This window comes from Ixodes scapularis, unplaced genomic scaffold, assembly GCF_016920785.2.
Source record: "Ixodes scapularis isolate PalLabHiFi unplaced genomic scaffold, ASM1692078v2 PGA_scaffold11__112_contigs__length_91849675, whole genome shotgun sequence".
NCBI lineage: Eukaryota > Metazoa > Arthropoda > Arachnida > Ixodida > Ixodidae > Ixodes > Ixodes scapularis.
This window is the reverse complement of record NW_024609837.1, coordinates 79,376,081-79,392,707: the sequence shown is the minus strand read 5'-3', so window position 1 is coordinate 79,392,707 and position 16,627 is coordinate 79,376,081. Positions and strand designations below refer to the sequence as shown.

The 16,627-nt window shown below is 52.6% G+C and overlaps 1 long non-coding RNA gene and 1 pseudogene across 1 annotated transcript; one reads left to right on the top strand and one right to left on the bottom strand.

Moving 5' to 3' along the window:
• The first annotated feature begins 11,505 nt into the window (after window positions 1-11,505).
• Window positions 11,506-16,047, top strand: LOC115324937. Its single transcript, XR_005715838.2, has 3 exons — window positions 11,506-11,544; window positions 15,660-15,718; window positions 15,842-16,047. It is a non-coding gene; the product is annotated as an uncharacterized LOC115324937 (long non-coding RNA).
• On the bottom strand, window positions 13,132-14,312 carry LOC120841796 (annotated as a pseudogene).
• Window positions 16,048-16,627: the final 580 nt, after the last annotated feature.

The following is a 16,627-nucleotide window of genomic DNA, read 5'->3' as shown; positions in this document are numbered from 1 at the left end:
CGTTGACTGATAACGTCAGTAGCGTCGTTGGAGCTTGCTCTTTTGCGGCGTCCCTTGTCGCGTTTTCTTGGCGCCTTTCGTTGCGACGTCACTAGGCCTCGTTGAGTGATAACGTCGGTAGCGTTGTTGGAGCTTGCTCTCTTGCGGCGTCCCTTGGCGCGTTTTCTTGGCGCGTTTCGTTGCGACGTCACTAGGCCTCGTTGAGCGATAACGTCAGTAGCGTCGTTGGAGCTTTCTCTCTTGCGGCGTCCCTTGGCGCGTTTTCTTGGCGCCTTTCGTTGCGACGTCACTAGGCCTCGTTGAGCGATAACGTCGCTAGCGTTGTTGGAGCTTGCTCTCTTGCGGCGTCCCTTGGCGCGTTTTCTTGGCGCCTTTCGTTGCGACGTCACTAGGCCTCGTTGACTGATAACGTCAGTAGCGTCGTTGGAGCTTGCTCTTTTGCGGCATCCCTTGGCGCGTTTTCTTGGCGCCTTTCGTTGCGACGTCACTAGGCCTCGTTGAGTGATAACGTCTGTAGCGTTGTTGGAGCTTGCTCTCTTGCGGCGTCCCTTGGCGCGTTTTCTTGGCGCGTTTCGTTGCGACGTCACTAGGCCTCGTTGAGCGATAACGGCAGTAGCGTCGTTGGAGCTTGCTCTCTTGCGGCGTCCCTTGGCGCGTTTTCTTGGCGCCTTTCGTTGCGACGTCACTAGGCCTCGTTGAGCGATAACGTCAGTAGCGTCGTTGGAGCTTGCTCTCTTGCGGCGTCCCTTGGCGCGTTTTCTTGGCGCGTTTCGTTGTGACGTCACTAGGCCTCGTTGAGCGATAACGTCAGTAGCGTCGTTGGAGCTTGCTCACTTGCGGCGTCCCTTGGCGCGTTTTCTTGGCGCCTTTCGTTGCGACGTCACTAGGCCTCGTTGAGCGATAACGTCGGTAGCGTTGTTGGAGCTTGCTCTCTTGCGGCGTCCCTTGGCGCGTTTTCTTGGCGCGTTTCGTTGCGACGTCACTAGGCCTCGTTGAGCGATAACGTCGGTAGCGTTGTTGGAGCTTGCTCTCTTGCGGCGTCCCTTGGCGCGTTTTCTTGGCGCCTTTCGTTGCGACGTCACTAGGCCTCGTTGAGTGATAACGTCGGTAGCGTTGTTGGAGCTTGCTCTCTTGCGGCGTCCCTTGGCGCGTTTTCTTGGCGCGTTTCGTTGCGACGTCACTAGGCCTCGTTGAGCGATAACGTCAGTAGCGTCGTTGGAGCTTGCTCTCTTGCGGCGTCCCTTGGCGCGTTTTCTTGGCGCCTTTCGTTGCGACGTCACTAGGCCTCGTTGAGCGATAACGTCGCTAGCGTTGTTGGAGCTTGCTCTCTTGCGGCGTCCCTTGGCGCGTTTTCTTGGCGCGTTTCGTTGCGACGTCACTAGGCCTCGTTGAGCGATAACGTCGGTAGCGTTGTTGGAGCTTGCTCTCTTGCGGCGTCCCTTGGCGCGTTTTCTTGGCGCCTTTCGTTGCGACGTCACTAGGCCTCGTTGAGCGATAACGTCAGTAGCGTCGTTGGAGCTTGCTCTCTTGCGGCGTCCCTTGGCGCGTTTTCTTGGCGCCTTTCGTTGCGACGTCACTAGGCCTCGTTGACTGATAACGTCAGTAGCGTCGTTGGAGCTTGCTCTTTTGCGGCATCCCTTGGCGCGTTTTCTTGGCGCCTTTCGTTGCGACGTCACTAGGCCTCGTTGAGCGATAACGTCAGTAGCGTCGTTTGAGCTTGCTCTCTTGCGGCGTCCCTTGGCGCGTTTTCTTGGCGCCTTTCGTTGCGACGTCACTAGGCCTCGTTGAGTGATAACGTCAGTAGCGTCGTTGGAGCTTGCTCTCTTGCGGCGTCCCTTGGCACGTTTTCTTGGCGCGTTTCGTTGCGACGTCACTAGGCCTCGTTGACTGATAACGTCAGTAGCGTCGTTGGAGCTTGCTCTTTTGCGGCATCCCTTGGCGCGTTTTCTTGGCGCCTTTCGTTCCGACGTCACTAGGCCTCGTTGAGCGATAACGTCAGTAGCGTCGTTTGAGCTTGCTCTCTTGCGGCGTCCCTTGGCGCGTTTTCTTGGCGCCATTCGTTGCGACGTCACTAGGCCTCGTTGAGTGATAACGTCAGTAGCGTCGTTGGAGCTTGCTCTCTTGCGGCGTCCCTTGGCGCGTTTTCTTGGCGCGTTTCGTTGCGACGTCACTAGGCCTCGTTGAGCGATAACGTCAGTAGCGTCGTTGGAGATTGCTCACTTGCGGCGTCCCTTGGCGCGTTTACTTGGCGCCTTTCGTTGCGACGTCACTAGGCCTCGTTGAGCGATAACGTCGGTAGCGTTGTTGGAGCTTGCTCTCTTGCGGCGTCCCTTGGCGCGTTTTCTTGGCGCGTTTCGTTGCGACGTCACTAGGCCTCGTTGAGCGATAACGTCGGTAGCGTTGTTGGAGCTTGCTCTCTTGCGGCGTCCCTTGGCGCGTTTTCTTGGCGCCTTTCGTTGCGACGTCACTAGGCCTCGTTGAGCGATAACGTCGGTAGCGTTGTTGGAGCTTGCTCTCTTGCGGCGTCCCTTGGCGCGTTTTCTTGGCGCGTTTCGTTGCGACGTCACTAGGCCTCGTTGAGCGATAACGTCGGTAGCGTTGTTGGAGCTTGCTCTCTTGCGGCGACCCTTGGCGCGTTTTCTTGGCGCCTTTCGTTGCGACGTCACTACGCCTCGTTGAGCGATAACGTCAGTAGCGTCGTTGGAGCTTGCTCTCTTGCGGCGTCCCTTGGCGCGTTTTCTTGGCGCCTTTCGTTGCGACGTCACTAGGCCTCGTTGACTGATAACGTCAGTAGCGTCGTTGGAGCTTGCTCTCTTGCGGCGTCCCTTGGCGCGTTTTCTTGGCGCGTTTCGTTGCGACGTCACTAGGCCTCGTTGAGTGATAACGTCGGTAGCGTCGTTGGAGCTTGCTCTCTTGCGGCTTCCCTTGGCGCGTTTTCTTGGCGCGTTTCGTTGCGACGTCACTAGGCCTCGTTGAGTGATAACGTCGGTAGCATCGTTGGAGCTCGCTCTCTTGCGGCGTCCCTTGGCGCGTTTTCTTGGCGCCTTTGGTTGCGACGTCACTAGGCCTCGTTGAGTGATAACGTCGGTAGCGTCGTTGGAGCTTGCTCTCTTGCGGCGTCCCTTGGCGCGTTTTCTTGGCGCCTTTCGTTGCGACGTCACTAGGCCTCGTTGAGTGATAACGTCGGTAGCGTCGCTGGGGCTCGCTCTCTTGCGGCGTCCCTTGGCGCGTTTTCTTGGCGCGTTTTGTTGCGACGTCACTAGGCCTCGTTGAGCGATAACGTCAGTAGCGTCGTTGGAGCTTGCTCTCTTGCGGCGTCCCTCGGCGCGTTTTCTTGGCGCCTTTGGTTGCGACGTCACTAGGCCTCGTTGAGCGATAACGTCAGTAGCGTCGTTGGAGCTTGCTCTCTTGCGGCGTCCCTTGGCACGTTTTCTTGGCGCGTTTCGTTGCGACGTCACTAGGCCTCGTTGAGTGATAACGTCGGTAGCGTCCTTGGAGCTTGCTCTCTTGCGGCGTTCCTTGGCGCGTTTTCTTGGCGCCTTTGGTTGCGACGTCACTAGGCCTCGTTGAGCGATAACGTCAGTAGCGTCGTTGGAGCTTGCTCTCTTGCGGCGTCCCTTGGCACGTTTTCTTGGCGCGTTTCGTTGCGACGTCACTAGGCCTCGTTGAGCGATAACGTCAGTAGCGTCGTTGGAGCTTGCTCTCTTGCGGCGTCCCTTGGCGCGTTTTCTTGGCGCGTTTTGTTGCGACGTCACTAGGCTTCGTTGAGCGATAACGTCAGTAGCGTCGTTGGAGCTTGCTCTCTTGCGGCGTCCCTTGGCGCGTTTTCTTGGCGCGTTTCGTTGCGACGTCACTAGGCCTCGTTGAGCGATAACGTCAGTAGCGTCGTTGGAGCTTGCTCTCTTGCGGCGTCCCTTGGCGCGTTTTCTTGGCGCGTTTCGTTGCGACGTCACTAGGCCTCGTTGAGCGATAACGTCAGTAGCGTCGTTGGAGCTTGCTCTCTTGCAGCGTCCCTTGGCGCGTTTTCTTGGCGCGTTTCGTTGCGACGTCACTAGGCCTCGTTGAGCGATAACGTCAGTAGCGTCGTTGGAGCTTGCTCTCTTGCGGCGTCCCTTGGCGCGTTTTCTTGGCGCCTTTCGTTGCGACGTCACTAGGCCTCGTTGAGTGATAACGTCAGTAGCGTCGTTGGAGCTTGCTCTCTTGCGGCGTCCCTTGGCGCGTTTTCTTGGCGCGTTTCGTTGCGACGTCACTAGGCCTCGTTGAGTGATAACGTCAGTAGCGTCGTTGGAGCTTGCTCTCTTGCGGCGTCCCTTGGCGCGTTTTCTTGGCGCGTTTCGTTGCGACGTCACTAGGCCTCGTTGAGCGATAACGTCAGTAGCGTCGTTGGAGCTTGCTCTCTTGCGGCGTCCCTTGGCGCGTTTTCTTGGCGCCTTTCGTTACGACGTCACTAGGCCTCGTTGAGTGATAACGTCGGTAGCGTTGTTGGAGCTTGCTCTCTTGCGGCGTCCCTTGGCGCGTTTTCTTGGCGCCTTTCGTTGCGACGTCACTAGGCCTCGTTGAGCGATAACGTCAGTAGCGTCGTTGGAGCTTGCTCTCTTGCGTCGTCCCTTGGCGCGTTTTCTTGGCGCCTTTCGTTGCGACGTCACTAGGCCTCGTTGAGTGATAACGTTGGTAGCGTCGTTGGAGCTTGCTCTCTTGCGGCGTCCCTTGGCGCGTTTTCTTGGCGCCTGTCGTTGCGACGTCACTAGGCCTTGTTGAGCGATAACGTCAGTAGCGTCGTTGGAGCTTGCTCTCTTGCGACGTCCCTTGGCGCGTTTTCTTGGCGCCTTTCGTTGCGACGTCACTAGGCCTCGTTGACTGATAACGTCAGTTGCGTCGTTGGAGCTTGCTCTTTTGCGGCGTCCCTTGTCGCGTTTTCTTGGCGCCTTTCGTTGTGACGTCACTAGGCCTCGTTGAGTGATAACGTCGGTAGCGTTGTTGGAGCTTGCTCTCTTGCGGCGTCCCTTGGCGCGTTTTCTTGGCGCGTTTCGTTGCGACGTCACTAGGCCTCGTTGAGCGATAACGTCAGTAGCGTCGTTGGAGCTTTCTCTCTTGCGGCGTCCCTTGGCGCGTTTTCTTGGCGCCTTTCGTTGCGACGTCACTAGGCCTCGTTGAGCGATAACGTCGCTAGCGTTGTTGGAGCTTGCTCTCTTGCGGCGTCCCTTGGCGCGTTTTCTTGGCGCGTTTCGTTGCGACGTCACTAGGCCTCGTTGAGTGATAACGTCGGTAGCGTTGTTGGAGCTTGCTCTCTTGCGGCGTCCCTTGGCGCGTTTTCTTGGCGCCTTTCGTTGCGACGTCACTAGGCCTCGTTGAGCGATAACGTCAGTAGCGTCGTTGGAGCTTGCTCTCTTGCGGCGTCCCTTGGCGCGTTTTCTTGGCGCCTTTCGTTGCGACGTCACTAGGCCTCGTTGACTGATAACGTCAGTAGCGTCGTTGGAGCTTGCTCTTTTGCGGCATCCCTTGGCGCGTTTTCTTGGCGCCTTTCGTTGCGACGTCACTAGGCCTCGTTGAGTGATAACGTCGGTAGCGTTGTTGGAGCTTGCTCTCTTGCGGCGTCCCTTGGCGCGTTTTCTTGGCGCGTTTCGTTGCGACGTCACTAGGCCTCGTTGAGCGATAACGGCAGTAGCGTCGTTGGAGCTTGCTCTCTTGCGGCGTCCCTTGGCGCGTTTTCTTGGCGCCTTTCGTTGCGACGTCACTAGGCCTCGTTGAGTGATAACGTCAGTAGCGTCGTTGGAGCTTGCTCTCTTGCGGCGTCCCTTGGCGCGTTTTCTTGGCGCGTTTCGTTGCGACGTCACTAGGCCTCGTTGAGCGATAACGTCAGTAGCGTCGTTGGAGCTTGCTCACTTGCGGCGTCCCTTGGCGCGTTTTCTTGGCGCCTTTCGTTGCGACGTCACTAGGCCTCGTTGAGCGATAACGTCGCTAGCGTTGTTGGAGCTTGCTCTCTTGCGGCGTCCCTTGGCGCGTTTTCTTGGCGCGTTTCGTTGCGACGTCACTAGGCCTCGTTGAGTGATAACGTCGGTAGCGTTGTTGGAGCTTGCTCTCTTGCGGCGTCCCTTGGCGCGTTTTCTTGGCGCCTTTCGTTGCGACGTCACTAGGCCTCGTTGAGTGATAACGTCGGTAGCGTTGTTGGAGCTTGCTCTCTTGCGGCGTCCCTTGGCGCGTTTTCTTGGCGCGTTTCGTTGCGACGTCACTAGGCCTCGTTGAGCGATAACGTCAGTAGCGTCGTTTGAGCTTTTTCTCTTGCGGCGTCCCTTGGCGCGTTTTCTTGGCGCCTTTCGTTGCGACGTCACTAGGCCTCGTTGAGTGATAACGTCAGTAGCGTCGTTGGAGCTTGCTCTCTTGCGGCGTCCCTTGGCGCGTTTTCTTGGCGCGTTTCGTTGCGACGTCACTAGGCCTCGTTGACTGATAACGTCAGTAGCGTCGTTGGAGCTTGCTCTTTTGCGGCATCCCTTGGCGCGTTTTCTTGGCGCCTTTCGTTGCGACGTCACTAGGCCTCGTTGAGCGATAACGTCAGTAGCGTCGTTTGAGCTTGCTCTCTTGCGGCGTCCCTTGGCGCGTTTTCTTGGCGCCATTCGTTGCGACGTCACTAGGCCTCGTTGAGTGATAACGTCAGTAGCGTCGTTGGAGCTTGCTCTCTTGCGGCGTCCCTTGGCGCGTTTTCTTGGCGCGTTTCCCATACAAAAATGGTCTATGGTCGGCTATAGAAAATCCTTTGTATGGCCGGCTATAGCAAATTGGCCCAATTAGCTATAGCCGTTTCTATGGCTGTCTATAGCTTTCCCTATGGTCTCCCCTATAGTTGTCTATAGCTTTTTCAATGGAAATTTTGCTATCGAATTCGGTATGGTTTAGTCTATGGGTCTTTTTAGAAAGGATGCTATAGCCGCCTATGGCTTTTCTTTTGGTTCCTTTAGCCGCCTACAGCATTTTGTATGGTCTGCTATAGAGATTTCTATGGCTTACTCTATGGATCCTTTTAGACACCGTGCTATAGCTGCCTATGGCTTTTTCTACGGTTTCTTTAGCCGTCTATCGCCCTTTGTATGGTCCGCTATAGCTCATTCTATAGCTCGTCTTATGGTTCTCTATACCCATCGTGCTACAGCTTTCTATAGCATTTCATATGGTCCCTTTAGCCGTCTATAGCATATTGTATGGTTTGCTATAGAAATCTCTATGGCTTACTCTATGGATCTTTTTAGACACCGTGCTATAGCTGCCTATGGCTTTTCCTACGGTTTCTTTAGCCGTCTATTGCCCTTTGTATGGTCCGCTATAGCTCAATCTATAGCTCGCCTTATGGTTCTCTATACCCATCGTGCTACAGCTTTCTATAGCATTTCATATGGTTTCTTTAGCCGCCTATAGCATATTGCATGGTTTGCTATAGAGATCTCTATGGCTTACTCTAAGGATCTTTTTAGACACCGTGCTATAGCTGCCTACGGCTTTTCCTATGGTCTCTTTAGCCGCCTATTCCTCTTTGTATGGTCCGCTACAGCTCATTCTAAAGTTCGTCTTATGGTTGTCTATACCCACCGTGCTACAGCTGCCTATAGAATTTTCTATGGTTCCTTTAGCCACCTATAGCATCTTGTATGGTGTGCTGTAGAAATCTCTATGCCTTACCCTATGGATCTTTTTAGACACCGGAATCATAGAAAAAGCCTATGGCTTTTTCTATGATTTCTTTAGCTGCCTATTGCTCTCTGTATGGTTTGCTATAGCTTCTATATCTCGTCTTATGAGTCTCTTTACCATCGTGCCATAGCTGCCTGTAGTTTTTCTTTTTACCGCAATCGTATGAAATGTGAAACAAATTATTTGTTGTCACTGGACATCTTTAAAAAAAAAACCTTGTGAGACGTGCCGAACTTCATAGCCCCATTTAAAACAAAGAGCTAACATTTCAACAAAACAACAACAAAAAACAAATGCACTCACTCAGGTGTTTGCAAAAGCGCAGATAAACAGACACAAGGTATTGTTTTCAAATCTCCTAGAAGTTTATTACACACAGCCCATTCTGTAGACAAGCACACACTAAGCAATCTCTACTATGTGAAGAGGTACTACTGAGCTGTTATACAACTGAGAATATTGTAAAGCAAACAAGAACCAAAGGCGATTCCTGGGTAGTGTCTAGTCCCCCGGCAGCCGGCCGAATTCCCCCCCCCCCCTTTCCCCCCGAAATTCGAATGCCAGTCGCCACTCATTGGCGCTGCAATCAGTTTATCAAAAGACGTTTCATCGAGATCGTTTCGTCAACACGTGACGTTCATAAACAACTCAAAATATGTTTTTTTTTTTTTGCTTGTTTTTTGTAATGATTTCCCAAGAAGTGGCGTGAACGGGTGGGCTGAGTCGGTGAGCACGCGCCTCAGGAATACAGGCGCGACGAAATGTCCCTGCAGCGTGCAATTCGCGTAACGAGTGCCGACTAAACGTGTGTCCATGAAGCGTCTATCCACAAAAAGGTGTCCATGAAACGTCTTTTCACAAAAAGCAGAGAGAATAAGAATGTCAGTATTCTAACTACAATTTTCACATGATTTCAGAGAGCTAATGGCAGGCGACTGCGGTAGAATTACGGGGAAATTATTCTCCCAGCTGTCAGAAGATAGGCACTGCCAGGAGATAGACACTACAGAACGGTCAATTGTCGCCGAGTAGGTTGCAGCGCACTTACGTTCAAAATACCGGACTTGAAAGATGTAATCCGAAATATACGTCGACACGGGCACTGCAGACCAACCACTCAAACACAAAACCGAGAAGGAAGGGATCCGTGAAGATTCACCACGATGTAGCACAAGCTGTCATTTGCCGAACCGAACACTGAACGCATCACAAGAATGTCTTGGGCTTCTTTGAAGAAATCGCTTGTTGCCGACATACGGGTAGGACTTTTCGATCGGGATACCTTTTAACATAGAAGCGAAATCCACAGCAGCCCCGCGGACCGCACGACACGCGAAACTAGGTCCGCAAGCAGCTTCATTCCGGGATTGGCAGCGGCTATTACGTCATCCGTCAAACCACGTGATCACGCTCCTTCCGTTACATGCTCACAGAGAGCGGAGTGAAGCGATAGAAAGTCTACGGTTGATTGGTCCGCCGAGTCCGCACCTTCTGCAATGCTTTTAGCTTAGGGAGAGAGAGAAAACAGAAAAATTGAAAAGCAGAGCTCCTTCAAGGCCAGAACGGGGGTGCGATCACAAAGACTAATCCTCAGGGGCATACCAACAATGAACACAGCGAGAGAATGTGTCACTTATATCCTGTTGACAGTTCGAGCCAAGGTTGATAGTGCAGTGGATGCTATGTGTGGCCTTGGGCTTAAGGCAGGTGCCGTGTCCAGCGTTATCACCAGCTTCGAGACAGTTGTCACGGGACCCTAACCGGAGACATGATTGGCCTTAAACACGCATAGCGTCTACTCTGCTGTCACTACCGAGTGAACAGGACAGCTCCATGAAGGCCCCCCAGCTTTTGGACTTCTTTCTAAAGCTGCACTTCCCAGAAGTGACCCAAAACGAGGCATGTTTGAAGATATCATATTTTACGCCTTTTAGCCCACATTCTAATTCAAAATGAATAATTAATGGCGAATACCTTCTCTTTGCGCAGGATGTCCACAAATAAATAAATAAATAAATAAATAAATATATATATATATATATTTTTACCAAGCACTTTTGAATTATGTGTACACTGTTAGGTTCGCATTTTTAAACGTCAATTTTGGGAATCTTTGCATGGTTGTGGCATCTATGATTCAGTGGTTTAAGAAATTTGTGCCGTAATAGGTTTTTCATCCGTGAGTTCAGTCTATATCACTGCCATCAATTACAATCTCTGAGCACCATGATGACTCATGGTGGGGATGTGTGCTCCAAGAAGCTCCAATGAGTTTAATGTCTCATAATTTAAAGAAAAAGAAGAAAAATTAGCCACAGCGCTTGCTGATTTGTTGAATTCGCAGAACAGAAAGATAATAGGACGCACCTAGGGTAGCGCGTGCCTAATGATATTAATTTTTTTTCGGCTGTTATTTTTGTATATTTCGCCGTTCTCGACATGGGCGTTGACGGACATTGCACCGCTGCTTACGCCCCTGCCGGGGTAAGCTTTTTTGTTGTCACGACACTCTATCGCGCTATAGGCGAGTCGATTTAACGCTCATGAAGTCTCGAGAGAACTGTGAATTGTTTAGTCAGAGCAACGACGCAGCAATCGCGAAATGAGAGACGACTGCGTGGGACTCTCGAGCAGCGTTAACTTGCTGATGATGCAGGGCGCTGCTTTGTCGTTGAGATTCTTTGTCCTGCGAACGCCGGCGAAAACGTTCCAGTGCTCGGCGTACCCTAGGCAGCAGCGCCTGTCAGCGACCGCCCGCGCAGCATCGCAACCTTTCTGGAGCCTACTGGCAGTTTGCGAGCGCCGACGATTTATCGTTGCGACTTGAATGGAAGCATTTTATGAACTCCTGCGGTGAACATGAAACACCGCGAACATGAACTCCCGCGAACATAATCCCCGCGACGGCGAACCGCCGGCGCTCGCAGACGGAGGGTTCCGATGCTGTGCGAATGGTTGTTGGAGGACGCTGCGTAGGGTATACGCCGAGCGCTGGAACGGCTTCGCAGCCATTCGAAGGGCAAAGGATTCGCGACGACCAAGTAGTGTCTTGCATCTTCAGTAAGCTAACGGGGCTCGAGAGTCCCAAGCTTACATTTCCACAGAGCGAGCGCGGCCGGTTAGATTGAGGCGCAGTCAGCACTCGCGTCGCGATTGCTACGTCGTTGCTCTGCCTACACCGATGACATGTGCACCGGCATTCGAAACCGCCCTCTCGAGACTTTATACGAGTTCAATAGGCGGCTTTATAGCGCGATAAACCGTCGTGACAAGAGTAAAGCTCACCTCTGTACACTCTCAGAAAAAAAGGGTGTATATGGGTGTATCGCGCACCCTTACACCCCCCTTCGACTGGAGACACCCGGCGAGCGTAATCGCACTCCCATCACGCGAATCCTCCTCTCCCAAAGGAATCGGCGGGCGAGGCGAGGGTGTTGCCAGGTGCACCATTACACCCCCCCCCCCCTTTCCTTTTTCAAAAAGGGGAGAGGGAGTGCTATCAGGAGAGCGCAAGAAAACAAACAAAATGCGCGCGGTAATAGAGTAGAGCGCGCGTCCTGTTTAGCAGTCACTGGTTACACGTCATCCGACTGACAACCTATCGCGATAGCGATCGCGTTTCGCGCGCTATCTGGCCTTCGTGTTGCTAGGAGACTTGACCTCCTCACCTCCTGCATTCCATCTCGGCGTGCTTCGGCGGCCATACTTTTGCTTCGGCTGGCGGGTGACATCGCCTTTGTTCATTGGCGCTATTTTGAATTGCGTGTTTTCTTAGAAGGTGGTTGGACAAAGCGGATCGTGTTCACGAAGCGATGCTTGGCACGTAGCTGCAGTCACAAACCAAGATGTGCCCGCCCGATAAAGGTAAGTCTGCCGTTTACATGCACTCGTTGGATGCTGCGTTTTGCGAGGCATGGGGCCTGCTAGCTGGGGACGTACTTTCCTTTTTCTCCTGTTTATGTCAAAGTTTCTTCGCTTTTGTATTTGTGGCATGTGCGCGCGGTGGCGGTGCCCGGTTCTATGAGTGTACAAACAAGCACGACATCGCAGCTTCGAGACATTATTCTTGCGTGTAGAGCTGGCGTCATTCAGAGCAACGAATCTCTATCGTTTCGCCAAAAAAAAAAAAAACACTTTTTGTGGACAGATGTTTTATGGACTCTCGTTCGTCGGCACTACCGTTCCACCGACAGTCGTTACGCGGATTTAGCGTTGTAGGAACATTTCGTCGCGGGTGTATCCTACACGCACTATCCGCTTCGTGGCAACAGTGTGAGGCAGCTCCTTACAGAAAAAAAGGTAGTTTGTGCTGTCGATGAAGCATTCTGGCGATGAATCATCGCGTATCTATAAAACGATCTGTCGGTGAAACGTAGTTCGATTGCAGAGCAACATGCTCGCGCTTGTTACCGGCTTCGCTCGCACGTATGGTTATGCAATGCGATTTTCAGTGGGAATGATGGAACTAAGGTGGCGCTTCGGGACAAGGCAGTTAGAGTTATTTTATAGATTCCCTACGGGAGTCAGAGTTGCGCATTCATCTTCGTAGCGCCGTCTTTCGTGCACGGCATGTTGATCCAGCTCCTCATGCGACTTTTGGACCTCTTGGCGATTATGTGCTGCCACCTCGACACGAGGCTAAGTGTCGAGAAAATAACGCGCGCGCAAGGCCTCTCCCACCCGTTCGACACCCAAAACGTCAGCTACATCCTGTTCAACCATTGAGGCGCTGTGACCTAGATACTGCTCCCCCAAACTCGCCTTTGTCCCCATCGTGCGTAATCTTCCGCCCCCGAGGTCGACACAACGAAACCATATTCTATCCCTGCTCGGCCACTACGAAGAGGGAGAGGGTACTGGAACCATTGACTCTCGAGGCGCGCGGCGCGCTCAAAAGCAGGGGTGCGTACGGCGGGGCGCGTGCAACGTTACTTTCTTGCACGGTACGTGGTCGGATCTCGGCAAATAGCGGCGCGGCGGCACGTAGAAAATAGACGCGCAACTCTGGCTCCTGTAGGGAGCCTATACAGGAACTGGTACTCTAGTGCTGCATTGAGATTAAAGGCTCCAGCCAGAGTTGCGCGTCTGGTTTCCACGTGCCGCCGCGCCGCTATTTGCCGATATCCGATCACGTGAGGAGCAGACTCCAAATGCCGTGCAAGAATGCCACCGGTACGGCGGCTTCGCCGACGGTGCAAGCGCCTCGGTGTGCATATTCCCGCTTTTGCCTCCTCCTGTCCTGTTTTCCAGGAAATGAGGAGGTAGAGCGCGGCGGCCGCTATTCCCCGAATTCAGTCACGTGAGGAGCAGCCTTGAAGTGCAGGAAAGCCGGAGCTACTGGGATGAACGCGCAACTCCTGACTCCCGTAGGCTGCCTCTGCAGGAACTCTAGGGCAGCATGGAGTTCCTGCGTAGGCCACCTTTGGATTTGGATTTGGATTTGGATTTAGTGGCGTCCCTTTGTAACGGGTGGCCGCTCGCCGGAAGTTCCGGCGATGGCCTGCCAAAAAAAAAAAAAAAAAAAAAGGCTTGCTTAGTCTGGTTTCTAGCCAAGTCTAGCCGAGTTCTTGTTGTGGTGGAGCTTCGGTCGGGTCCTCGGTGTGGGGCAGGTCGACTTGGGCGGAAAACATCGGTTGTCCGGCTTGCGCTTGCACGTCCGGCCCAGCTCGCCTCTCTCTCTTCCACAGCCGCCAGGAAATCTCCCACCACTGCTCTAGTCGGCGCTTGGTGGTCTCGACGTGTTCCTCGCCGTCATCCCCCCGCTCCGCCGTCCGGAAGCCCAGCGCGTCCGGCAGGTGGTCCACCTGGGGGCACGGGCTGAGGGCCTTGCACTGCAGCACCAGATGTTCGGTTGTCTCTTCTGCTGCTCCGCAGGCGACGCAGGCGATTGGGGCCCCAGCGTCATATCGCGATCTCCACAGCCTGGTCTTGAGGGTCCCCGTTCGTGCCTCGAAAAGCAAGCCGCTGCCCCTGGAGTCATCATACAGCTGCTCCCGCTCGATCGCCCGCTTCGAGGCCGCATACACAGTCATTGATGGTTTTCGTGTGGCCGACTTCGTCCACCTTCGCGTCTCGACCTACCGCACGTGCTTCTTGAGGTCCGCAACTCCCTCTCGGAGCGGCCGGCCGTCCAGCAGGGTCGGTGGTACCTCATACTTCCCCGCGAGCCTGGCCACCCGTTTGGTCAGGCGCGTGTTTACACTCCTGTACACGAGGTACTTAAACACCCTCCTGGCCCATCGCTCCTCTCCGAGGCCGCAAAGACGCCTCTAGTACGACAGCTTAGCCACCGCTTCCCTCGACTCAAAAGCAGACCATCCGAGGTCCCCATGCACCCCTTCGTTTGGAGTCCCCCTGTGTGCCCCGAGTGCCATCCGTCCCGCCTCCCGCTGTCTAACCTCTAGGAACTCCCGAGTCTGAGACGACGTGCACAGTACCCGATTCGCAAAAGTCAGTCCGGGCACCATCACCATCTTCCACAGGCTACGAGCAACCTCGTAGCGGTCGAAAGCCCACATGGACGTTGCTGCCAGCACTCCCTTTCCCCTCATGGCCTTTGCTCGGACAGCCGATTCATGTGCTTGGATGTAGTTCCTACCCGTGGACAGGTGTACACCCAAGTACTTGTAGTCCGTGACGGTAGCCAGAGCAGGGTTGCCAGGTATTTGCAGATTAACCCGTCAGAATTTCCTGATATTGTGCCCAAGAATAGCCAAATGTCGGGCTATAAAAATAGCCCAACACATAAAATTTCCTGCAAGGTATTTACATTTCTTTGGAACACGGGTAACGTGATACATGACATAAGACAATTATTTACAGAAGAAGGCAATAAGAGGATAAAGCGTCCCCATGTATATTTTAGTGCAGCGAAAGAAGGGGGTTCTCAAACATCTGTTAAGCTGCCCCCTCTCCTCTTCCTCCCTCCTTCTGGAAACACGTGCCTCCACCCCTGCCTGCGGTATTAAATCGTGCCAAAAAACTTCAGAAAAACGATATTGCACCTCCGCAACCAACACCAATGAGGGTCCACATATTGTATTTTCACGCTTCTAATTTGGATATTTTCCTTTCCTAACCCCTTGAGTTGATTGTTTTTCTCTACCCGGCACAGAAATATCATGTTTAAGGCTTTGAAAATTGTTGAATATCGGGTATGAAATAGCTTAATATCCAACCACCAGATTTTCCCGCCTATTACAAAACTGAGTAGCCCAATCGGGCTGTTTATAATTATAACCCAACCTGCCAACCCTGAGCCAGAGCTGCGCGTTCACCCCGGAGCACCGGCTTTCCTGCATGGGACAAAATTCTGCTCCTCATGTCACTGGATTGGGCGAATAGCAACGTGCTCCATCTCCTTTCCTGGAAAACAGGAAAGGAGGAGGAGACAAAAGCAGGGGAACGTACACTGAGGAGATGCAACGTCGGCGAAACGGCCGTATCGGCGGCTTTCCTGCACAGTATTTGGATTTTGCTCCTCACATGATCGGATCTGGGCGAATAGCGGCGTGTCAGCGTGTGGATAACAGACGCGCAACTCTGACTCCCGTAGAGAGCCTATGCAGGAACTCTAGGACAGCATTCACCAGCTTCGGTGTCTGAGGTGCTCAGTTTGGCGTTACTTTGAGAGCTCTATTCGGAAACATGTGCAGTGGCTGTACCCGCGGATGCTAACTTTTGCGAAGCTCGAGTTTGGCTAACTTTGAATTGTCATGTTGGTACCCTACTTGTCAGACTCTTTCTTGGGCAAAATTTGTAAAATTAGACTACACGTTTTATTGCATTTTTCATTTGTGAAGCATACACTTTGTCACACTACAGCAACACTTAGGTGTCGAAGTGTTAATGGTTCAAAAACGCGAGTGTCTCCTTGTGCTTGTAGTATGCAAGTGATCTCACCTACCTGTGAAGTGTGAGATAACGTAAGATGCTTGGTTAGATCACGTGTACTAATGACTCGAATCTCTAACGCACAGGAGTGAAGCTCTGCTGCTAGCACAGATGTCGCCATAGTCTCGAGGCACCGTCTGGCAAGGTAAGCGATCAACTAGCCTGCTGATTTTTGTTTTCTTGTCATATTGTTAAGCATATATTGTGAAATTAGGCTAAGTGCTTTCTTAGATCACGTGTACTAATGACTTTCATCTCTACTGCACAGGCGAGAGGCTCTGCTTGTAGCACAGTCGCTACCATAGTCCCGATGCCCTTTCTGGGTAGGTAAGCAACCAACTATCCTGCACTGTTTTTTTTTTTTTTTTTTAGTTTGTAATGCATGTATTGTGAAATTGGGCTTGGTGCCTAGCTAGGTCACGTTTACTAATGACTATTTGAACCTAGGTGTGATGCCATCATTGTCCCAAGGCACGTTCTGGCAAGGTAAGCAATTCACTACCCTGCGGACCCTATTTTCTTTTTTTTCTTCTTCTTTACTTGTCAGGCTGCTAAGTAAAATTGTGTGACTAGGCTAGGTGCTTGTCTAGATCACGTATACTAATGAGTAATCTAACGCACAGGCGAGAGGCTCTGCTTGTAGCACAGACGCTACCATAGTCCCGAGGCTCTGTCTGGCAAGGTAAGCAACCAACTATGCTGCAGACTGTTTTTCTTTTTCTCATGTTGTTAGCGTATCTTGTAAAACTAGGCTTGGTGCTTGGATAGATCATGTTTGCTAATGCCTATTCTCTGATGCACAGACCAGAAGCTCTGCACCTAGGAGATGCTGCCATTGTCCCGAGGCACCGTCTGGCAAGGTGAGCAATTTGACTATCCGGCCACTGTTTTTTTTTTCTTCTTTACTTGTCAGACTGCTGGGCTTATATTGTGTGATTAGGCTTTGTACTTGGTTAGATTACATGTACTGATGACTCAAATCTCTGATGCACAGGCTGCCCTCACGGCAAAACAGGTTTAATTTTGGCAGATGCCGTTCGTCGAGCATGGTATG